General features: G+C 37.2%; 1 protein-coding gene and 1 non-coding gene across 2 annotated transcripts in view; one reads left to right on the top strand and one right to left on the bottom strand.

The window, feature by feature from the left end:
* The window catches only part of CNTN6 (contactin 6), a 295,689-nt gene that overhangs the window by 95,925 nt on the left and 176,692 nt on the right, over positions 1-23,072 (top strand). The window lies entirely within an intron of this gene.
* Positions 9,931-10,032, bottom strand: LOC124231613 (U6 spliceosomal RNA). The gene has a single exon (XR_006886618.1). It is a non-coding gene; the product is annotated as a U6 spliceosomal RNA (small nuclear RNA).

Genomic DNA, 23,072 nt, shown 5'->3' with positions numbered 1-23,072 from the left:
CACTGAGAATGATATTTGCTGTGGGTTTGTCATATATGGCCTTTATTATGTTGAGGTATTTTCCTTCTATACCCAATTTATTTAGAGTTTTTATCATAAATGGATGCCGTATCTTGTCAAATGCTTTCTTTGCATCTATTGAGATGATCATGTGATTTTTACTCCTCATTTTGTTAATGTGGTGTATCACGTTGATAGATTTGCGGATGTTGAACCATCCCTGCATCCCCGGAATGAAACCCACTTGATCATGAGGTATGATCTTTTTAATGTATTGTTGTATTCGATTTGCTAGTATTTTGTTGAGGATTTTTGCATCGATGTTCATCAGTGATATTGGCCAGTAATTTTCTTTTTTTGTGTTGTCCTTGTCTGGTTTTGGTATCAGGATAATGTTTGCTTCATAGAAGGAGTTAGGAAGCCTCGCCTCCTCTTCAATTTTTTGGAAGAGTTTGAGAAGGATAGGTATTAAGTCTTCTCTGAATGTTTGATAGAATTCACCAGGGAAGCCATCTGGTCCTGGACTTTTATTTTTGGGGAGGTTTTTAATTGCTGTTTCGATCTCCTTACTGGTGATTGGTCTATTCAAATTTTCTACATTTTCTTGGTCCAGTTTTGGAAGGTTGTATGTTTCTAAGAATTTATCCCTTTCTTCTAGATTATCCAATTTGTTGGCATATAGCTTTTCATAGTATTCTCTTATTATCTTTTGTATTTCTGAGGTGTCCGTTGTAATCTCTCCTCTTTAATTTCTGATTTTATTTATTTGAGCCTTCTCTCTTTTTTTCTTGGTGAGTCTAGCTAAGGGTTTGTCAATTTCGTTTATCTTTTGGAAGAACCAGCTCTTAGTTTCATTAATCTTTTCTATTGATTTTTTAGTCTCTATTTCATTTATTTCTGCTCTGATTTTTATTATTTCCTTCCTTCTGCTGATTTTGGGCTTTGTTTGTTGTTATTTTTCCAGTACCTTGAGGTGCACTTTTGGATTGCCTATTTGGGATTTTTCTTTGTTGAGGTAGGCCTGAATTGCTATAAACCTCCCTCGTAGAACTGCTTTTGCTATATCCCACAGATTTTGGCATGTCGTGTTTTCATTTTTATTTGTCTCCAGGAATTTTTTTATTTCTTCTTTGATTTCTTCATTGACCCAATCATTGTTCAGTAGCATTTTGTTCAATCTCCACATTTTTGTGGCTTTTCTGATTTTCTTTCTGTAGTTGATTTCCAGTTTCATACCTTTGTTGTCAGAAAAGTTGCATGGTATTATTTCGATCTTGTTAAATTTATTGAGACTTGTTTTGTGGCCTAATATGTGATCAATCCTGGAGAATGTTCCATGGGCATTTGAAAAGAATGTGTATTCTGTGGCTTTTGGATGGAATGTTCTGTATATATCTACTAAATCCATCTGGTCTAATGTGTCCTTTAAGGTGAGTGTTTCCTTATTGATCTTCTGTTTGGATGATCTATCCATTGGTGTAAGTGGAGTGTTAAAATTGTAATCAATTCTTGATGTTAATCTTCTGATAGCTGTTTTGTAAAGTTCTGTTTCTCTGTTAGAGTTCTGTAATTTCTTACCCAGTTCAGTTTTATAATTAGAAAGTTTATCAGAAGCCTGTATTCTAGAATAAGTGTCACAGTCTTTTCCATGAATTTCTCTGAAGATGAAACATATGCAAAAGCATCAGAATAAAACAGCAATTATCTGAAAGTGAAAAAAGACTCAAAAAGGCAATTGACAAAGAAACTTGGCTATCTCTGTAACAAACAACACTTCATGATAACAACTAGAATTGTGGCTGACAATCAGGACAGATAAGAATTTTAGGAATGTTATATAATTTTTAAAACATTTATATCAATAACATTTACCTGCATAATACCCCTCAGAAGGTTTATCATCAGTTATTTGACAATATTTCCCATGTAATGTAACACACCAAATAAACCTAATTTGTTTAGTGTCTTTTTGTTTATATAAAGAGAAAGAATGAATTTCTTTTAGTAGACCAGGCATCCTCTGAAAATCCTCAAAGAAAATTTTTTCCTTCAGGTCAAAAGCAAGACTTCATTTAGGATTTGAATTTTGAGAGAAGCTTGTCAAAAATATCAAAAGAGTTTAAAACACTTGGTCAAATAGGAAACAACGCTCACTGTGAAACAACAATCAGTTATCCATTCAATCAAAGTGACAACAGAAACAGTTAAGGGCGAACCAAGAGTTAAAACAGTCAAAAAATCTTAATGGAGAGACTTCTGTCTTTTTGAACATAGGAAATTATTTTAACAAAACAGATTTCTTGTCCTTTTAGGTAGACTTACTCAAAAATAAAGAAAAACCTCTTCATCAAAGGTAGACTAAAAGTCCAGGAAAATTATCCTTTTAAGAGAGAGAGAATCAAATTTTAATTTTTGTGCCAGCTTATTTTTGACACTAAAACTCATCTACTAAATAATATTTACTTCAATCTTAACCAACTTGACCATGCATAAAACTCTTTAGAGAGTTCCTCTTCCACAGACCTTCCTTAACTTCTTTTTACATTAAGAATTTGCCCCAGGCTTTCTTTCTTACCTTCTAGTACTTAGGACAAATTTATCTTTCTTAAAAAAACAAACAAATATATTCCCATTCTTTATACCTTCTTTACTAAAACATACATTTTACTTTCCTTGAATGCAAAAGTGCATTCCTTATTAATTTTTAGTAGCTTTAATTACCTTATGAATTAGAATTTTTAACCCTTACAGAACTTAGTTAAAACTAAAAAGCATGCAATTATGGACAGTCTTTTACATTAGCATTCTGTGGCTCGGCAAGTTTATAAAGGCTTTTCATAATTTCTAGAAACATGCTACTTCATATTACAATTTCTAATAAAATACAAGACATGTTTATTAATAGATCCCAACATATTTTAATCTCTTTTTAATAAGTAGGTAAACCTAGGCATGTCTAGCAATAATGTTTCAGTATTTTATCTTATTTGAAAAATGACCCAGATATTCAGTGAGTTTTTATCATTCAATTTTAGCTAGCAAAACTTCAAAGTTTCAAGTTACCAGAGAGATTTTGGAAGTTATCTTAAATATACATGCCATAACACACAATTATTTTAAAAAGTCCACCCAATTCTTTTATATTTTTCACATCTATTTAGTTTACTCACTCACAATAATTATTTAGATTGCCTACAAAACTTCATGAGACATTTGGCAAAGTTAGCCGGCATTTTAAGTTATTATTTTTGTTAACTAGTTCTGTAATAGAAATAACATTAGCTTATTTGACCAATAAATGTAGAATAAAGGCTGCATGTCTGCATCATATCCATTGTTGATAACTGTGAGGTCATGTCCATTTTAATCAAACCAACAAACTTAAAAAAGCTTTCAGTCACCAAAGATTAATTTTATCATGTTAACTTGAATGACATTTGAGTTAGTTTCTATTAAATTCATAATTTATGTAAGTGCTTACTTTTAGCCAATTGAATAGAGCTCTGTAGAAATTATACCACCTGGAGGTAAAATATCACACATATATAACATACATGTAGACACACATACACAGAGTCTCCACACCTATTGATTTAAAATTACTGCAATGAATCAGGTACAGTAATACACTAGTTAGGGATCCAAATTTTGTTTTAAGCCTTTCTACTACTGTTTGTGGAGAAGACACTCAAAATGCTAGATTTTGATGAGAGCGCTCTTATGGCCATTTTTTTCTTTCCCTTTTCCCTTATTTTTTCTTCAGTCCTAGGAATTAATTATGGGATAGATATTCCCTGGAGGGTTGGCAAGCTCTTTGAGATAGGGAAATGGGTGGAACCAGAACTTCCTCTAGAGCTGCACTTCAAATTTTGCAAGGAATTTTTTAAGGACAATTGTTCTTGATTTCTCAGAAATTGGTTTGTAACTTAAATGACATTATGGATTGATCTACCTGTCCAGCTACATTACAAGGGCACAGAGAAACTACTCAATTTTCTCCAAGATAGAGTTTCTGGGTCATAACCCATCCAACTGAAAGTGTTTCCAATTAGTTAAAATGCACCTGAGGGGTGAGTCTCTGGGGATGTTTGAGGTGTTTCACATGGCAGTAAACCCAGTGTCAATTATCAGTGGGCCAGAGAAGGGTGCAGAGCCCAACTGCAGGTGTCAATGTAGTTATAAGATTTAGTCAAGTCCCCTTCATCCCAGGCACTTAGTCCCTGAGCCAGCACAAGGCAAACCAGGGAGGCAAGAGGCAAAGGCCTGGAGCAGGTCAGGGGCTGGAGTTTCCAATGCCAGAGTCAAGAGCTAAGTCTCTGGCAAAAAACTTTTCAAGTTTTTGGTTTTACTGAAGGTCCAGGTTCTGCTCAGGTCCAACCTGAACTTAACCCTGACTTGGTGACAACGAAGGAGGTGACAAATGAGACAAACAAAGAAGGGAAAGAGAGGATCAGTCTTCACCCTCCCAGCCTCTTCCCAAGGGTTATCAAGATAAGGGTCACATAAGCAACAGTTCTCATGCTGGGGCACACAACCCTGGTGGGACAGTTTACAGAATAAATTACAGGTCTCCTGTCCCCATAACTCACTCAGTAGGCACCTAAAATACTCAGCAGATTCTTGACAGTCCCGGTAATGTTCAAGTCTGGCTCTATCTTCTGTATTTACATTCCAGTTGGGGTCAGTAGTTGGCATTGCTATGGCTGCCTCAGTCCTCACAGGGTTGCCTGGGGTTCTTCTGTGTAGCTGATTTGCTTCCTTCCCAGCTTTTTCTAAAACCATCCAGTGTTCCTCAGAAGTGAAGAGTGTGTTCAATAGCTTTTGTACATCTTCCCAAGTTGGGTTAAGGGTAGCAAAAATTGATGAAAAAAGGTTTTCCATTCTTTTTGTGTCATCTGTATAGACAGGCATGCTATACTTCCAGTTAATAAGTCTAAATTTGAAAGGGGAGAATGGAGCCAAATGAGCCTCATTGGCTACCCAGTCACAACATCTCTACCTCTGACAGGGACTTGCCTTAATGGATATTGCCCCACCTGGGTTTGGGCGCTCTCTGGCCAAATTGGGTACCCCGGCAGTAGGAGACAGGGAGACCATTCCTGTATCTTGACCTTTGGGGACCAAGGGAGACTGAGCCTGGGGTTGTGGCTCAGGCAGTGGTGGAGGAGTGGAAGGATCACCATATGGAGGTGGAGGGGGAGCAGCTGGAGTATTCCACTGAATTACCAGTAAATTGTCCTCCTTTTCTTTAGAATCATTAGAATCAAGCAAACAGGTTTTGTTATCTTTCCCTCTTTTTGAACCAAAATTTTACATCTCCACTGTATAGACTCATTCTGGTATAACAACATAAAAGACTGAACATAAGGTATTTCATCCCATTTCTCTTCCCATTTAGAAAATACTTCTAATTGCAAGATTTTACTATAATTTGAGGATCCATTTTCAGGCCATTTTTCTCTGGAGTCTAAAGAATATTGTGGCCATGCAGAGTTACAGAAAAATATCATCTTTTTCTTTCTCATGGACTCATAACTGAAAGTTGCCCAGTTTTGAAGAAGGCAGCCTAGGGGGCTGCAGGTAGGAATCGAATTAGCGTTACCCATTGTTTCACGATTTAGACATGGCCAGTCAAACTATACTTATGCTGCCATTAGAACCAGATCTCAAAACCAAACCAAGCCAAGGGAACTTCTTTGAGCGTATCCCCTAATTCTTCCCTAATATCAAGCATCCCCAAAACCAAGACCCTCACAATGAAGGCCAGACCAAGGCTTCCTTTTTTAGAAGTTGCAGAAGGCATCCCCTACCAAACCAACGCTTCCTTCTCAAACGTCAGACCAAAAGGAAGAAGAAATAAGAATCCAGTCACTTGTACGAAAGTTACTCACCAAAAAAGACGTCTTCCAAACCCAGAAACTGTCTCTCTACTCCAAAGTGAAAATATGTGCTAAGGAATTGGCAGCACCAAACCAGGAAAAATCCTGAAACAGTCCAGGGAAAATGCTCGGGGCAGCTGCTGGACTCATCCACAGGTTCTCCACACTGGCAAGGGCCTGACAAATCTCATGCAAAAAGGTCCCTCTGGACATACCTCCTGGCTGACTTGCCAAATCCTTATCAAACCAAGGTTCATTTTTGACTGTCGCACCGAAAGCCAAACACTGAGATGGCAAGATCGCAGCAGAGAGAGGGTTTAATCACAAGGCAGCCAAGTTAGGAAGCAAAAGAGTGAGTCTCAAATCCACTTCCTTGAAAATAAGGATTCAGGGATATTTATGAGGTAGGAGGCAAGGTGGTCTGAAATGTGGAGATAGATGGAGATGAGGGGAGGTGAGGCAATTGATGACCTGTGCAAGTATAGTCAGACTTCATGGCTCTTCATAGGATGCATGTTCACAAAATGGTGATGTTAGCATGATCTGAGGGTGGAATTTTTAACCTCTTGACATCAAAAGGTCACTTATCAGACATCTGCATGGGCCCAGTTGATGGGTTGGTGGTCTCAACTGTCCTGAAGTGGACAAGGGGCTCTAATTCCTGAAAAACAGTTCAAACACCCATCACCATGATGACTCAGAATCCAGGGAGATATTATCTATAGGAACCTAGTGGGAGTAAGATAGTATATTGCCTAAAACAGCACAGTTAACAATGGGCAAGGGAAAAACTAAAACCTCTAATCAGTAATTGCAAAAAGGAAAAATAAAATTTAGTTCCTAGCTACTTAATCATCAATGGCTAACTGTTTGCTGGTTTCACCACTGTCTACCTTGTTTTGTATAAATGTATGTACAGGCATCATCACTTCTGCTTACCTCTAAGTCCTTGGAAGTCAGGTCCTGTCCAGTTCATTTCTGCATCCTTGAAATTGCCTACCACACCAACTTATACATCCTGGGCACACTTAGTAAGTATTTTTTTTAACAAATGGACACGTGAAATAATCCATGTAACAATTGTGGACTGTTAGATCCAGGAAATTCAGATTATCTAAACCTGAATTGATGATACATTGTCTCTGCCATGTCAACTCCAATCAATTAGTCATGGATATCTGCATTTAGTACTGCCTGCAATGAGAGATCTTTTAAGGCTATATCTGAACTCAGTGGGAAAGAATTCTATGATAGAATAATAATGTCTGCCAAGCCAATGGAATAGAAAGAAGCCCACACCTTTGCCATAAAGTGAGTCTCAAGATGTGTTACATCTCCTTATTTTACAGGTAAACAAACTGGGCTTCAGAGTTAAAGCTTTTTATTGTATGTCATACAATCAGTGGCAAATTGTGATGCAAACTCAGATTCTCAGACTCTTGACTATATCTCATTGTCACTTTTCACACTGTGCTGACTCTAGGTCTCTTGCATTGAGACTGCCTTGCTTTTTCTGTCATAGGTATATAATCCTGGAGAATTCTAGACAGCCTCTAGGGAATATAGATGGGTGACTTGTTTGACAGGTTATGAACTAAATCACAATGTGACCAAATTCAGAGTGGCTGTTTATAAAATGGATGTGTTCCAGAGGAGAGTTTAAGCAGAGTTTAGAAATTCAGGAAATTCCTGATCACATCTCCAGTCGAGAAAAAAGCCAAGCTATACAGAAAGCAGAACGGTATTGGGAATATTCCTCAGAGAGCACTGCTTGGGGAAGGGATGTCATGAACTATCTGTAAAATATGCTCTAGACCAACCCTAAGATATCTCCAACCGTTAGTCACCAGTTCTCTTTGGTGCTGGATTCTCTACTTAGGGAATCCCTGCTCTCGCCCTACCACTTAGTCTCTGGGGTCCGTATGCTCAACACAAGTCTTACCTGGGTAGTAGGTACATGTTACATGAGTCCAAAAGTCATTACCCACCACGTTTCTTACCTTTCTTTTATTAATTTTTAAAATATATATTACTTCCACTTTCCTATTTTCAACCATCTCAGAGCATGGTTATTGACACATTTTCAGGGTGAGGAAAGGAAGTGATTTTGAAAAAAATTCTTCAATCTATCACCTCCTTTTGATCCTTTTAGATTGGGCCTTCATTACCTCTTGTTAGAAGTCTCCTAATTTTCTAATGGATAAACTCATCTAAAAGATACCTGTAGGATAATATCCAAAATCCTGGCATGGCCAGAAGACCTTCCCTGATTCTTTCCCCTATGTTAATATCAATTTCCACTTTACCTGACTGTGTGTTCTTTACCAAGGTACCATGCTTTTTTATTTCTATACATGTTTTACTTGCTAGTGCCCCCTCCAAGAATATCTTTCTTACCTTGTCTTTCTGGCAAACCACTACTAATTTTTCAAAATGTAAAATAACTACCTTTCGCCTAGGAAGCTTTTCTTTGTCCAGTATTCTGGTTGTAGGAAACTGGTGCCTACATGGATCACACTACACACCATTTGCAGCATTGGAGGCAAATATTCCTTGTTTGTTGCATATGTGAATGGACACTGTGCTCATTGAGCTGCATCTCTAATCTACAGAATTCAGAACTATTATCAGAGGATGTTCCACTCTTCTGGGGGTAAAAAGATTCTCCTAAGTCCAAAACTATTCATATTTTGTCACAGATCCACATATGATGTTGGGTCTCTTTACATACCACTAAGAACAACAACAACAATGAAAAAAGTATGTATATATATGTATTATATGTATAAATATACGTACACACATATACACATATGCATACATACAACCAACATATACCCATTATGAGAAAGCTTGAAAACTTCCTTCAAATAAGAAAATAAGACACTTCTTTTTTGTCTCTACTCTATCTTAGGTACCTTGGAACCATTCTACCTTCAATGTGTCATTATTACTTCCTCCACTTAGGTCACCCATAAAGCAATTAAAATGCAAGTATTTGCACAACTCACAAATTGTGATGTCCAATAGGCCAAGTGCATAAAAATCTAAGGTCAAGATCACAAGAATTACTCAGTAAACATAATCAGCACCTTCCCTCTATTTTACAGCTTGGGTTTTATATGTACATTAATTTGCCTGAAGTTGCTGTATTGGCTTAATGGAATACCATTGCCATCTGCTGGTCATATTAAGCAATTACTGTTCTGCCCTTAACCAATTCATTCAGAGATTAAAACAATCTGGTTTCACTGTGCTATTGTTGTAACTAACTTTTACATATTTAAATCGAGTGGCCAATATGACTCAACTTGCCATTTAATGACTCACCATGCATAATTAAACTAGCCTAAGGTAACTAATACTGACTGTATGGAAATAATATGTCTTGGTTGTCAAGAAATATAGACTTTGATATCAGAAATAAACTTTCAAAGCTCAGCTCTACAATTTTTAGCTATGTGATCTTCAATAGATCACATAACCTGTCAAGGCTCACATTGCTCAAAAAGGTAAAAATGGAATTATAGCAGTGCCTTTTTCATAAGATAAGTATAACCATTAAATGAAATAAGAAATTTGAAACTCTAATACAGTACCTAGCATTTGGTAAGCAATCAACGCATGTTCTTGAATATTATTTCTCTACTATTACTCTTCTTCTGGTTGACATATCTGTAAAGTCAGTTTCCTTTCTGGACCTCCATTTTCTCATGAACTCTATAGTTCAATTTAGAAATATGTGATTTTCCAATGCAGTTTCAGCTGCTATATAAAGTACAACAAACTTATGGTTAGTGGTCTATTTGTTCAACCTTAGTTATATGTGAGGTGACCAACCCTGCAAACCCCAGATTTAAATTTTCATTCAGTCTTCTCACTGAACTCATTTTAAAAAGTCAAAGTATAATTAACATTTAATAAAATACAATGATCTTGAGTATTTAGTTCAATGAGTTTTTATAATTACATTCACCATGAAACCACCACTCAAAACAAGATATAAAACATTTCCATTGCCCCAGGCAGTTTCTCATGTCTTTTTTCAATTAAAAAAACAACAGAATGCCCAAAAACATGTGTTATTCATATGCAGGCTCTATGCTAATCTTCTGTGTATCAGGCCAATTTCACTTCATTCTCCCAAAGTAGGCACTACCCATTGCATTTCTGATTACCTCCCTTTTCCCCTCACATCCAGAAGAAATTATAGGAAAGGAAAAGAATAATTAATCGAGAAATACCGTTGAGCCAATTTAAGATCGGCAAACTCTTGGTGAACATGGCCTCCCAGACTACTTAAAGGTAGAAATTTCCTTTTTATAAGGTGCCTTTATAATATTATTGATATTTTAGAGGGAGAAGACAGGAAATCTCTTAGAGAAATGATGGTGCCCAAACAGAGCATCATAGAGTTGTGGTCATCATATCTCTGAGCCTGAGTCTTGGCTCAGTGGACTTAGAGATTGGGTTTTCCTAGCAGAGTTGATCAGGTCTTTAAGGATAAATCCTTGGTAAGCAAATTTATAATACTTTTACATATAAATCATAAAAACAATATATTAGTTTATATTAATTAATACATTAATAATTTAATATAATGGATTGCTTTTCTTTTCATTTTTCAGAATAGTTACATCGATTATCCAGGATACTCCTTTTCAGTCTTTCTCAATCTTTATTTCATTATCTCCTTCCTCCCACCACAGAGGAGACCTTTTAGTCTCCCATCCATGAAATTTTAATAGCATACATACAGTATATCTATTTTTATAATATATCTCTATCTGTGCTTTATACATAAAAAGTAACATTTTTTCACCACCCTCTCCACCCCCTGGAACCAGTTTTCCCCTTCTTGGGGGGGTATTGACCCACTGAGAATGTATACCCTATTTCTTTTTTCCCTGCTACCTAGCAGTATGGATTATTGTATTAATCACGCCTTCCTATTTTCTGTACTTTGGATACTTGGACATCCGGAGTCTTGCTGATGACAGAGAGACTGCTCCTCCCAGGGCTAGCCAATTTCCAGAAATAGTAAAGGACTCACCTTTGACCAGTCTTTCATTTGAAAACTAACCAGTTCAGAGCCCGTACCCCTAACTACCTCCTTAATCAGACTCTTATACTCCAAGCCACCATTCCCTTGCCCTAATCACCCCAAGGCCAGGTACTAGACAACTAGGGGCAGCCCCTACATCCTAAAATTATTCAAACTACTCCATCCTAAACCTTCTTATCCTGTCTTGCCTGTTCCTTCCTTTGGAAACCACGATAAAAGGTCTTGCTTCCATTTTCCTCCACTCCCTCTGCCTCAGACTGATCCCGGTGCCTTCCCTATGTGGCTCTGCTTGATGTGGCATGTCCCCTTCTCTTAGGAACCATAAGTAACAAACTATCTTTTCAATGGCAGCCATCTCCTAAATCTGTTGTCCTCACTAGACATGAATAATAATAAAACCTATATTTTAAGACAATTATATATCAGGAAGTTGGTTGGCCAGAATGGAATATGGGTAGTCTTGAGAGATATTTGTTGAAATTGTAGTGAAGCCTTGTAAATTCTCACTGTACCTTACAAAGCATCATCCATAGTGATCTCTATGCTAGTGGGGAGGACAGCAAAGTGATTAATGTACAGCCTTAGCAGTCGGACTACTGGGTTCAAACCCTGACTTTGTTACTTCTTGGCTATGTGATTTTCCACAAGTCACTTGTGCCTTATTTCCTTATCTGTGAAACGTGATAATAATTGTGCCAACTTCATGGATTTGCTATGAGTATTAAACAATATGTATAATTCACTGCAAAGTTCGGGGGTCCCCACGACCACCCTCATTTCTGATACTAACTGTAAGTTCAGAAGGTCCCCAAGATCACCCTCAGTCTTGGTAATTAGCTAGGCAGACTCATAAAACTCAGCAAAGACATTATACTCACTATTACAGTTTATTACAATGAAACAAGACAGGCTGAAATCAAGAGAAGGTGCACATAGGGCAGAGTCCAGGAAACTCCCTAGAGCAGAGTTTCCAGAGGTCCTCTCTTAATGGAGTTGTGAAGACAGTGCTTACTTCTCTCAGGAAGCATGTATGGCAATACGTGGGGAAGCTCACTTGAGGCTTAATGTCCAGAATTCTTATTGATGCTCCATCATGTAGATTTGGTTGACTGCCCATGTGGCTTACCTTAATCTCAAGCCCTTCCAGAGGTCCAGCTGATATCACAGGGTCCAAGCCTGTCTGCACCCCCACCATTGTTAGTATAGACTATCCAGTGTGCCCAAAGCCCCCCATAAATCATATTGTTAGCAAAGACTACCTGGCATGGCCCAAGGCCCCAGGTAAACAGACACTCCTATCAGACAGGATATTCTGAGGGTTTAGAGATAAACTCCTAGGGCAAAGGGTCAAACATTTCTGTGGGCAAGATTAATCCTTTACTGAGTAAGCATTTAGATAGTGGCCACTCTGGTTAAATACACGGTAAGCATTAGCATTATTATTGTTTTAGTGGTCATGCTAGAATTTCTCTTGCCTGAAAAGTACTATAAAAACACTGCCAAAATCTTATTCTTTTTACTATTCTGGGTCTATGCAGACACCTCTAATGGTTAATGGTCTTTTTAGTCATTCATGGTAACATGTGCTTGATTAAAACTCATAGGCTTTGGTTAGACCTACCCTAGCTCTGCCTCTTAGTTTACCCCTTGAATGACCCTAGGTGTTCCCAGACCCTTTCAGGCGCGTTTATAGACAACCCCTGGAGCTATTTCGACAGATGTGTGATCTCATTCACTATATATTGCATCTGACTCTTCTCACCTTTAGTGTAATCTTATATCCATGTTGTTGGGGGACACACTACTGTAACTTTCTATATTCTACACAAAAAACTATACTCGTTATTTCAGCAGCCAAAGAGTTTTTCATGAGGCAGTATTAAAGACTTGCACAAAACTCGGTAGCAAGTAATTCCTTTTGCCCAGTCTGAAAAGGTGCTCTCTTATGTTATGAAGTGACACAATGAAAGGTTAGGTTCTTATCGCCCCATCTCATTATTGTTGATGCAAAACTCCAAATTAATTTGCTTGTGGTTATGGAAACATTTCCTTTAACCTTGGCGACTCAGTCAGAAAGACTTTGTTTTAGAGATGGGTATTGCTTAACGGCACTTGGCATTTGCTCAGGCTGAACAATCATCCAGAGAGCATGTATCTTCGTTCTGTCTTGGGTAGCGATTGCTGCAGAATTATTACATAGAATAGGTTGTGGAAATCCTTTAGTGTGGTGGCTGGTGCAGAGGCAGTGTGTTTTGATTAGCAGGAGGGACTCTGTAGTTAGGTACCTGGGTTTACCCTGGAACCAGCTACTCATGACCTCGAACAAATAGCTTAACTGCTCTGCTCAAAAGGGGATGGTAGTAATATCACCTTCTTTTTAGATTCAGGAGAAGGAAGGGTTTTTTTTGTTTATTGGTTTTGCTTTCTGCTTTATGCTCTGCCTCTAAAAATAACTGGCACAGAGAAAGCACTCAATAAATATTTGTTGCTGAATGACCAAAGGGTTGTGATGAGAGTAAACTAACATCACACACACAAAGCCCTCAGACTAGGACCTGGAAGATAGTGAGCTCTGAGTAGGCATTCATTTAAAAAAGCATACAGTTAAAACAAAAACAGATTAAACCCTTTATAATCAATAAAGAATTTGGTGATGGGTTTATAGGAAGTTCATTAATTATAATATTAGACTCTTATTTTTGTTGTCCATTTACTTATTTATTCACCAAATATGTATTAAGCAATTATCATGTGCACTATTACAGGTTCTGGGCATATGGAGGTAAACAAAAATAGCCAAAAATAAAGGACATTCATGACATTTTCTTCCAAGCCCAGGGCAATTCCCATAAGTCTATCAATGACCAAGAGCTGAGGGAAAAGAAACTCGTAGGACAGTGATGAAAACAGGATATTCAGATCATTAACTTTATTATTAATCTTTTGCCATTTTCATATCTGTCAGGTTCTCTAAAACTCTTGAGATACAAAAGCATTTTCTTGGAGACAAGAGATTATTCAGAGATTCCCCTCTTCATTGCTCATGTCTGCCTTAGAGAATTTCTCAACCAGTTGTTTCAGGTTATAGACATAATTGGCTATTAGTCATTTTAGTGCTATTGTTCATTGACGTACATCTCAGCATCATCTCTCAGCCGTCTCAAAAGCAAGGTCCTGCTTTCTGATTAATCTTTGGCTGGTCATTGAGGATATTGAAGCAGCTCCTGTTAATTAGACCCTTTTATCTCTAACCTCATCCATTTTCTGGATGTAATAGTAATAGATGTGCCAGCAATTCCAAGCCCGACCCTGAAACCTTGCTAATCAGCTTCTGTGACCAGCTCGAGGTACTGCTGTTTGAATTGTGAGAGCCAGATTGTTGTGAGAGGTTATATGTAAGTGAGCATTTTTGTTTCCAAGTCAACTACACACATTTAATGAAACCTAACGAGCTCATAAAGTTAAAAAATAAAAAGTACTATCTATAGCACTTAGTGATATAAGCCAAGCACACACGCACATGACGTGAAAAAATAGAGAAATATGAACTTATACGGAGAGGAAGTCCACATAGTGACAAAGAGCATGGGCTCTTCATGTCACAAGCTGTATGAACATGGTCAAGTCACAGCCCTCTGAATGTCAGCCTTCTTATTTGTCAAATGGAAGCAATATTAACACCTACAGGGTTGTTGTAAGGATTAAAATGCATTAAATAATACTTTATAAGATATCTCATACAGTGTCTGCTTTATAATATGTGCTAATTATATGCTAGTTATTATTATTCTAGGAAACTACCTCATTCTCTCAACTCATGCAAAGAAACAATTACCATTTTCTAATGATTCATATTGAAAAGCAATTACTTCACTTTTATAAGGATTGCAGAAAATCAGAGTAAAAGGCAAAGACAGACAAGTTTTGCTGTTTTCATTGGGCTTCTTGAGATGTGTAGTCTACTTGTACTAGAGTTTAGGTCAGAATTCCAAGAGCCCCTGGAAAGCCGAAATAGAAGTGCTCTTCTATGAAGTACTTGGGGGTGGTTTTGCCCAGCATTTTCAAAGAACTGTTCGTTAAAAAAAAAAAACACAACTCAAAAACAAAAAAACTTATTCTAAATGATGCTACCAAAAAAAAAAAAATCTGCCTCCTAATAAGTTTGGAAAACATTGAATATTAGATTGCTCCTAGAAGAATCGCAATTCTTATTTTAAAGGGTCTGAGAAATTTGAAACAGCTCTAATGAAAGCAATAAAGGAATAGCTTTAAAGTATTTTATTTGGTTTTTCCCAAATACCCAACACAACATCTGTTAGCACACACGGCATATTTAAAAAAATGTTAAGTGTTATGGGTTGAATAGTGTCCTCCACAAAATTCATGTACACCCGAAACTAAGAAAGGGATCTTCTTTGGAAATAAGGTCTTTGTAAATGTAATTAGTTAAGAATATTGAGACAAAATCACACCAGATTTTGATTGGGCCTTAAATCTAATGACTGGAGTCCTTAGAAGAAGGGAAGAAACATACAGAGAAGGTGGTGATATGAAGATGGAGGCAGAAATTGGAGTGATGCATCTATGAGTCAAGGAACACCAAGGATTGCCTAAGACCACCAAAAGCTGGGAGAGAGCTATGGGATGGTTCTCCGTCAGTGCCTTCATAACAGATCAACCCTGATGACACCTTCATTTTAGGCTTTAAACCTTCTGAACTATGAGAGAATAAAATTGTTGGTTGGAGCCTCTTGCTTCATGGTAATTTATTACAGCAGCCCTAGGAAACTAATATATACAGTATTCCAAAATGGCAACTTGAGTTGCAAAAAGTGCCACTAAATATATCTCAATAAAAGGGTTTTTTCTCTTCTGCCCATTTGTTTTGTTTCCTTTTTTTGGTGTTTTGAGGTGGGGGTGAGCAACTGTACATGAGAGGCCGCAGGGAAAGAAGCACTGCTAAGTAGTCTGATTAACAGCTAACTCATGGCTCAAAAAAAGAATTCTCGGGGCAGTGCAGTGGCGTCATGGTTAAGTTCGTGTGCTCTGCTTCTGCGGTCCAGAGTTTACAGACCCGGATCCCAGGTGCGAAGCTAGCAAGGCTCGTCAAGCCATGCTGTGTGGCATCGCATATACAAAATAGAGGAAGATTGCCACAGAGGTTAGCTCAGCAACAATCTTCCTCAAGCAAAAAGAGGAAAATTTGCAACAGATGTTAGCTCAGGGCCAATCTTCCTCACACACAAAAGAGTGAATTCTCCATTATTTTTTCTATTATCACTTGTGCTGTTGCCAGCAAAAGTACTTGGCAGTTGTGAATTATGGGTGTTCGTGAAAAGTTGATAAGACAGTCAGCTTCTCCCATGCTGCCTCCAAAAGAAACACATAAAAGAAATAATAAAATAAGTAATAGCCAATATACAATAGAAATATTTACTAAATTTAACTTGGTCTCCTTGCTTAACTTTGGAATCAGCATGGAAAATTAAGACAAATGTTTACTTTTCTTTTTTGAGGAAGATTAGCCCTGAGCAAACATCTGCCACCAATCCTTCTCTTTTTGCTGAGGAAGACTGGCCTTGACCTAAAGTCTGTGCCCATCTTCCTCTACTTTTTTTAGTATATGGGAGGCCCGGCAGAGCATGGCTTGACAAGCAGTGTTCAGGTCCATGCCCAGGATCCAAACCTTCAAACCCTGGGCTGCAGAAGTGGAATGTGCAAACTTAACCTCTGCGCCACCAGGCCACTCCTGAATATTTACTGTTTGATAGATGAAGAGCTAAACAGAATTTCATTTTTATTTCTTTGTCTAGAAAAAACCCCAGCATATATTTTTCATTCAGCCCTTTGTGGAGCTGCACGAAGTCAGCACTATGTGAACTGTCTCGCTCGATATATACTTGATATATACTTGAGTGTATGTGACACTTGATGATGAGACACCTGAGATACCTCCAAAGCAGCAGAAGGAATAGGCAAGGTCACGGAATCAGAAGCAGCCAGAGGCGCTTGGGCCCCTTGGGGTTTGATGGGCAACTGAAGAAAAAGATAGTGTTGCCCTAAGTCTGGTTCCTTCTTTTTTTTTTTTTTGCTTTAAAGATTGGCAACTGAGCTAACAAGTACTGCCAATCTTCTTTTTTTTTCTGCTTTTTTTCTCCCCAGATCCCCCTAGTAAATAGTTGTATATTTTTTAGTTGTGGTTCCTTCTAGTTGTATAGTTCCTTCTAATTTGGAGACCGCTTTGTAGCTGGACTCCCTGTCAAGCTCCTTAAATGCAAGCATGGCACCTATTGCTTCCCAGGCACTTTTGCATGCAGAATTTGGACCTGTTTTTCAAATTGAAAATGTAATCGCAAGCTTAAGTCATGTTTATGGCTCCCTAAAACCCTCAGGATTAGTTCCTCATTCTTTAACATGGCGAAAAGGAACTTCTTGACGTCACTTTGGATATCTATCTTTCTAGCCCCATCTCTTGTCAACTCTTTCCTTAGCAAAGATTCCTACAGTTCTCCAAATGCTCCTTGATCTCTATCAAATCAGGGTGTTTGCATTTACTTGTCCTATCCTCTTTCTAGAAAATTCCTCCATCTCTAACTCCTATACTCTTGGGTTTTAAGATCATGGCTACTAATGCCAGACTGAGTAGTTTCAAATTCTACCATGTATAAAATGGAGTAGAATTAGCATTTTCCTCATAGAGTTGTGTTAAGACTTAAATAAGATTAAAAAGTTAGTACATGTAATGGTAAATCAGCAAAAATATCATCACCATCATCTTTCAAATTCCAGCTGGAATAAAATTTATACCGAAAAGCATTTCTTGACTTCACAAGATTCAATTAGATGAAAATTAACAATAACTGTCAAAACACCCCAAATGTGAATTCTTTTGGATCCATTAATTCTAATTCCAGAAAATTATGCTAAGGAAATAATCATATATTAGAGAACCAAAATATGGAATCATGTAAACATTTTTATTTAAATGTATCAGTCATATGATGAATTACCATAAAATTTTCAAAATTTGTAGTTCCATTAAAAATAAAATTTCACAAGTGCCAATTAATAGCAGGGGCAATGCTTATATAATATTTTTAACTGAATAACAGCAGAGATTAAAACTTGCCAGCATAGTTTAGAAAAAAATCCTGGAATTATAGGCACCAATATTTTAGTAGTGGGTATTTCATGGTAGCAAAATTGGGTATTTTTTTCTCTTTGTATTCCTGAGTCTTGCAAATATTCCATAATGAGCATCTATTATTTATGTAATTGCATAAAATAACCTTAAAATTAAAAAGTACTGGTTGAGTAAATGAAACTTTTTCCTACATGCCCACACCAGTCCAGGTCAACTAGATGTGTCATATATTTCTCTTGTCTGATTTTTTCCCCTATGAAGAACATGGAAGCAGGTTGATAAAGAATGTGAAGAAAGGGTATGAAGGAGGAGAAAGAAAAGCCTGATGCATACTCATCTTTGTAAAATGTTTACAAAGTCAATGTGGCATCACGGGAGAAATTGCTTATGTTCAAACATTGAAATGAGAAAAAAAAAACAAGAACCAAAATTCAGAACTGTCGGAATCTTGAAAGAATAAACAGAAAATGTCAAGGGCTTCTCTCATACAGGGAATCAACCAGTTTCCCTACTCATAATAGAAAAAAAAATCTTTTGTTGCTTATGAGTCTGAAAAAAATTGAACTCATGTTTGTCATCTCCATAAACTATCCCTGTCATTTAATCTTTATATTGAGAGGAAGACAATATAGCATAATGAATCAGGGGATGCTGTTTCATTTTCTTATTTCATATTCGAGTTTGGTCTAGTGTAATTATGGTGTTTATGAAGTTTAAACTGATGTAGTAAAAGAGAAATAGAGAAAATAAGTGTTCATCCACTCTGACACAGTGAGAAACATTTCTTGATAAGAAAGATCACGTTGGCAAGTACAGAAAATGCATGAGAGGTTTTTATCGACCAATAATTTTAATTTATAAGAAACTATCATTGTAATAAATTGGAAAAAATATAAATCTATTTCTAAATAAAGTTTTAAACCAAAATGAGGAAAACTTAGCAAAAATGCTTTTCAGTTACAGGGATATAGAGACAAAACAAAAACAAAAATATGTCACCCCAATCCGTGAGAAAAATCCAAGAAATTATAAATGAGCAGATGTGCCCTTGGCTGTAGGCAAGATCTCTGAGACAGTAATAAGGAATGAGGTTACCAAACATCCAGAGAGATCTGAGCTGATGAAACTTAATCAGGTTGGTTTCACAAAGGGCAAATCTTTTCTGACAAATTTGGTGGCATTTTTGCATGGCAGAGAGGGCAGGAGAAATACGTGACTGGAATAAGAGACAAAATTCAACTTGAGAGAGTAGAAAGGCATACATGATATACACGGGAATAAGGCACAGGCTTAGCCTCCCAAGGAGACCACTTGGGTGACATTTAACCCCAAACTCATTGATTTCATTAAGATATTCATATTGGCAACAAGCAGGAAGCAGGATTGATGGATCCGCATGCTTAGTTGTGATGCTATATTACCAAAATTATGTCTGTTATTAGCAAATAATGTACATTTGGGATCCATGTTTGATATTCACAGATTTTTAGAGTGCTTTTCTCAGTTATTTACTTTTCTTTTTCCAAATGTTCTTTTTCTTTTTGGTTTCTTATTGGTATACACATGGAATCAATGCCATTTCAGGCAGATACAATCTTATCTCAGAGAGACACCAATGGAGCCACAGTAATACCTCAATGATAATAATAGATTGTGTGGGGTTTTCTAACATCTTCACTTGGGGACATTTTCGGAAAGTGCTTTTAGATGCTTTGTGTACTTGACAACATGCTGTTAGTTTTCAAAGGTTAATGTTGAAATGCTCTAAATTGGAGAAATAATAAGGCCAAAGACCCAGAAGTTCAAAAGAGAGAATCTGAGTTTGCCTCTCAGTTGGGCACCGAGCATCAACCTACAAATAAGCTTGTCCCTTTGGTTCTAAAAATATAAATAATCAAAACTGAAAGGTACACATGCCAACAGCTTCTCTAGGTTCTGCTGTTATTTCTGCTTACCACGCTCTTTCTCTTTGCCATCTGACTTCTTTGGAGAGTACTCTGTATGCCATACCATAGTTTTCTTTCAGTCTTGAATTTACCTTAAACTTGTCCTATGTGTCTCAATCCATCTTGGCCCTGATAACAAAATTTCTTCTAAAAAAAAAACAGAGGCTTCCTGATGGCCAACACTAGCACATGGTTGTTCTTGTTTTTCATTATCATTCTGTGACACGTGACAATCTTAACTATGTCCTCTATTAAAAATTCTCCTTCCTCGGCCTCCCATACGATGGGTGCAATTGGCACAATAGTAGCTCCGAAGACGTCCATGTCTTAATCTCTGGAACATGTGAATATGTTAGATTATACAGTAGAAGGGAATTACATTTGCAGATGGAATTAAGGTTGCTAATAACTGGTCCTAATGGAGAGATTATCCTAGATTGTCTGGATGAGCCCGATGTAATTACAAAGGTCCTTAAAAGTAGAAGAGGGAGACACAAGAAGAGAATCAGAGGGAAATGTGACTATGGAAGAATAGTCAGAGTAATCTGATGTGAGAAGGACTCAATGCACTGTTGCTTTGAAGTTGGAGAAAGGGGTCCATGAGCCAAGGAATGCGGGCCACCTCTTGAAGTTGGAAAAGGGTTCTTCTCTAGAGCCTCAGTAAGGAGTTACAGCTCTACCAACACCTTGATTTTAGCTCAGTGAGACCCATTTTGGAATTCTGATCTATGGAATTATAAGATAATAAATTTGTGTAGTTTCCTGCCACTGAGTTTGAGGTAATTTTTTGTAGTAGCAATAGAAAACAATGATCGTAGTGAAATAGTCTCAACTTTTCTTATAGATCGTCCTTAGAATCTTTTGGCTGTTTTCTCTCTTTCATTATTTCCATAGATATTGATGATCTCTGATCTTCCATCTTCAGTTTTCTTTTCATTTAATCCCATGCTGTTACTACCTTTTACAAAGCAATGCCATGTGACTGCCTCTTTCCCCAGCCAACTCCTGCTTATAACTAGCTACTGCTTCTACGTCTGTGAGTCCCTCTGGCAATTCAAATTTAACATGTTTTAATCGTATTTTTTTAAATAAAAAAATCATGAATCTCAAACAAATATAAATGAACTCACATGAAAGATTTTGTTTAACAAATTAATAATGTGGGAACTTGTAAAATGTTGCAACTTGTTCAAAGGTAGAATTCAAAGAACCGCACATGCATAGGCAATAAGGAATGGTAAAATGAATTCATAGATGCAAAATGGGTTTATCATGGGTAAATTGCATGATATGTAAAGTACATATCAAGAAAGCTGTTACAAAACAAAACAAAAAACAAAACCCTGGTTTATCCAAAAGAGAAAAACCAACTGCATTCCACTGGACACAATTCATTTGTGTTTCAATGGAAGAAATTTTTGCATTGTTAACAGTTCCCTCTTCCTTACATTGCTATAAAATAGATAAAAGACATTGAAAGGAAGAGTTAACCCAAAAATATGCACTGGGAAGAATACCTGTAATCTTTGTGTGTCCATTTTGGAATCTCTCACAAATTTCCTCATATGTCCTATCACGTATCTCTCGTCTATTCACTTTTTCGTTCTCCTGATGATCATTTTACACATTATCATTTCTTCTGAAACTTCCCAAGCTTCTTCTCCCATTCTCTGTTTCAGCTGATTATATTCCTTCCTCTTTCCTAAGAAAGCAAAAAAAAATCAGAAGATAATTTTAACATGCTTTCAATTCCAAATGTATCAGTATATTTTTGACCTGTCTTTATTTACTCTGCCTTCACTCTTGTTACGGTGGAAGAAACCTTTCTTTCTAAGGCCAGTCACTACACAGGGAACTAGATCCCTCTTCTGTCACCTCCTCAGGGGCATTACTCTGAGTATTATCTTCTGTCTGTCCTGCATTGTCATGTTCTGGCTTTACTGAGTCATGTCCAGAAGCATGCAAATGTGCTGTCCTAGCTCATCTCAGCAAAATATGCTCTTGACCCTGTATCTTTCTCCAATACCATCCTAATTCTCTGGGCCCCTTTATGAAAAGACTCCTTACAATTTCTTTCATATTTACCCTCTCCAGTTCCTCTCTTCACATTGCTCTTTGACCATACTCCATTCAGGATCCATGCTCCCCTCAACCACTCTTGCTAAGTCCTCAGTGATCTCTACATTGCTAAATTCAATGGTGTATTTTCCCTTCAACATTTTGGCCTACCATCCCTATTTGACAAAGCTGATCATTCTCTTCTGTTTGAAATGCTTCTTTAATTTTAGATGATCAGTCATCACTCTCTTAGGACACCTCCTACAAACTTGGCCATTATTCCTCAGTCTCTTTACTTGTTCCTCCTCATCGTTCTGGTCTTTAAATATTGATGTGACTTAAGGCTTTGTTTTTGGACCTCTTCTCTGCTATATGTATGTTCATTCTAATGACTCTCAAATACATACACTCTCAAGAACTCCAGACTCAGAAACTCCTATATTGAATGACACCTTAGACATTTTTAGTTGGGATGTCTAATAGAAGCCCTCAGGCGCTTTGTACTTGCTGTTCCTAAGTCTAGAATTTTTTTCTTAATGTGTGTCTTGTTATTCTCTTTCTTTAGATCCTGTTCAGATGTTATCAGACCAGAGATGTGTTCCTTTACCACCTTTTATAAAATAACACCTCACCTTAACCTCGAATTTCTAGCTCTCTTACCCTTCATTTTTCTCCATAGCACTTCAAACCTTCTCATGCACCATGTGTTTATTTGTTGATTTATTTTATGTCTCCTCCAATTAGAATACAAGCTCTATCAGAGCAGCAATTTGAGCAGTTTTGTCACTGCTGTATTTTCAGACTTGAAGATAGTTCTTACATGTACTCAGCCCACAAATAAATATTTGTTCAAGAAATGAATGAAAATTGAATTAAACTTGTATCTAATTTCTCATCTCCTTTCATCCTCACTGTCCCTTGTCTTTCCTCTTCTCCTTCTTCCTTTAATAATTTAGGACTTTCACATACACATATTCTTG

This window comes from Equus quagga, chromosome 1 (genome assembly GCF_021613505.1).
Source record: "Equus quagga isolate Etosha38 chromosome 1, UCLA_HA_Equagga_1.0, whole genome shotgun sequence".
NCBI classification, from domain to species: domain Eukaryota; kingdom Metazoa; phylum Chordata; class Mammalia; order Perissodactyla; family Equidae; genus Equus; species Equus quagga.
This window is presented reverse-complemented; position numbering and strand designations above follow the sequence as displayed.